Genomic DNA, 2349 nt, shown 5'->3' with positions numbered 1-2349 from the left:
AGGAGGATGGAGAAGGGTCTGCAGTAGAAGCCTTATGAGAAGCGGCTGAGGGTTCTTGGTGCATTGAGCCTGGAGACGAAGAGTCTGAGGAAGGACCTCACTGGGCTCCTCAACATCCTTCTGAGGGGCAGTGCAGGGTCACGTACCAATATCTGCTCTCTGTGACCTGGGCCAGGACCCAAGGAAACAGCACAAAACTGCATCAGGAGAGGTTTAGGTTGGCTATCAGGAAAATATTTTTCCCCTAGAGGGTGGTCATGCACTTGAACTGGCTCACCAGGGTAGAGGTCACAGCACCAAGTCTTGTTCCAGTTTTGTCTTACAACTTCCTCTATACTACTGATTCCCTCCATCAYTGAACATTCCTTTATGCTATCCATRCTCTGGTAGCAGACTGTTTACTGCCACCTTCCTTCATCCACGTGAATTGCCATAAATCTTATCTTGCTCAAGAAACCRTGTTCTCATCTAAAATTTGTAGAGGATCTCTTAAATATTTTCTGCTTTCCATATTACGTCTGCTGAATCAAACAGGAATATTTCTGTTGTCTTAAATGCATGTTGGAACAGTTTGATAGATTATGGCCCCTTTCAGGGCAAAAGACTTGTCTAAATCTGCTTCTGAGTTACCCGGGGCTGAAATTCTCATTGCTTTGTGTTCCGAAAGACATATGTAAGTATATATAAATTAAATAAAAGAACAACATTGAATTAGCCAAAGTTCAGGGATTTGTTTGTCAGTGAGATTTGTATCTTCAGGAAAGTTCTCTATTCTGTAGGTTTTCCATTAAGCCTGTCTTGTCAATTAAAGAAGAAATGCATCTTGATCCACTGTCAATCTGTGGACATAATAATTAAAATAACTGCAACATGTATTAACATTTGGTTAAGTAGGTCATGTAGAGTCTCCAGTGGTACTATTTCTGGCATATTTTAATCCCTAAATAATAGTTTAAATAAGTTTTCATCAGATTGTAATGTTAACTGATACATTTTTTGATCACTAAATAGTACACGTGCTGTGGTGTGTATTGCAATCGTGTATATTTTTAAAAATTACTGAGCAGAAATTAAAATACCATTATTTACAGCTTGTGAAACAATTTTCAAATAAAAAATGCTGCCAGTTTATAAATTCCATGTGGTCTTGTGATACATATATTTCTATTTAAGAGCAGAGATTGTGTTGGTTGCAGGAATTATACACACATGGAGAAAATTTAAAAAAAAATTAGTATAGTTGTGTTTGTAGATGTAAGAATGTTAATGATCAAATTTTTCAGATAAAATACATAAAAGTGACAATTTATGCACTTCATAAAAATAAAAAGCAAAAAATGTTACTAAACTGTTTCTCACATCTAGTGACTTTCAATACAAATATTACTTTAGGTATCTGGGAATATTTTAAGAAAACTGCTTGAGGGGAAAGGTTTTTTCAGCCCATTTAATGGAAACCTGCCACTTTTAGTAAACTTTATTGAATAGCTTTGATGTCTAATGCAACTTGGTGTTTGTGCAGAACAGCAGTTGTGGTAGAAGGTTACCCAGCAACATAACCACTTATCCCAAAAAAACCTACTGGCGTGAATAGTTTGCATTCATTAAAGAAAGGATTCATAATGGCTTTATTTTTACGCTAATATTAGAAGTAATTCAATAKATCATAATGATGAAATGAAATTGAATTGACTGCTTGCACTGAARGTTACACACTTGACATTTTTATTCTTAGCTTCTATCTGAAATATAAATAATCCCTTTTTCAACTAAACTGTGAAATAATTTTTGCTGTAGCCCTTAAGAATCTATTAGGTGTGAGAAGGGTAAATCATTGTCAGAATTAAATGTTGTCATTCATTTTTTCAATATCTTCCTTTGAATGAGAACATTGATTGCCATTTTCATTAACATCATTTTAAGATTAGTAGCATCAACACTGTTATATACACATATAATGCTGTCAATGCTTGGGATATGGGAACAGAAAAAATACTTGGTTGTATCCTTTTAAATGCATCTTGCAGAAGGTACAACTGCAAAATTTCTATTTATTGCTTTGTTATTGATAAATAAAACACAATATTCTTTGTTAGCACAAGAAAATATAGTTAGGGTAAGTAGGCTTGATTTTAATCCTATTTTTAGTGCTGCTATTTGCTTCATCTTAACTAAGTCTAAACATGATCAAGTCTCACGTTTTTATATACAAATGGGTATGATAATAGTAAGTTTATTACTAAGGAAGAAATAGAAAAATTTCATTCTAAGACATAAATCAGCTTTTACCAAAACAAACGTACTAAGGATTTATTTCCGAATCTGCTCATAGATTATAGAAAGCCTGTC

The sequence above is a fragment of the Malurus melanocephalus genome, unplaced genomic scaffold, assembly GCF_030028575.1.
Source record: "Malurus melanocephalus ecotype Western Australia unplaced genomic scaffold, MMel_1.1 scaffold_940, whole genome shotgun sequence".
Taxonomy (NCBI): domain Eukaryota; kingdom Metazoa; phylum Chordata; class Aves; order Passeriformes; family Maluridae; genus Malurus; species Malurus melanocephalus.
This window is presented reverse-complemented; position numbering follows the sequence as displayed.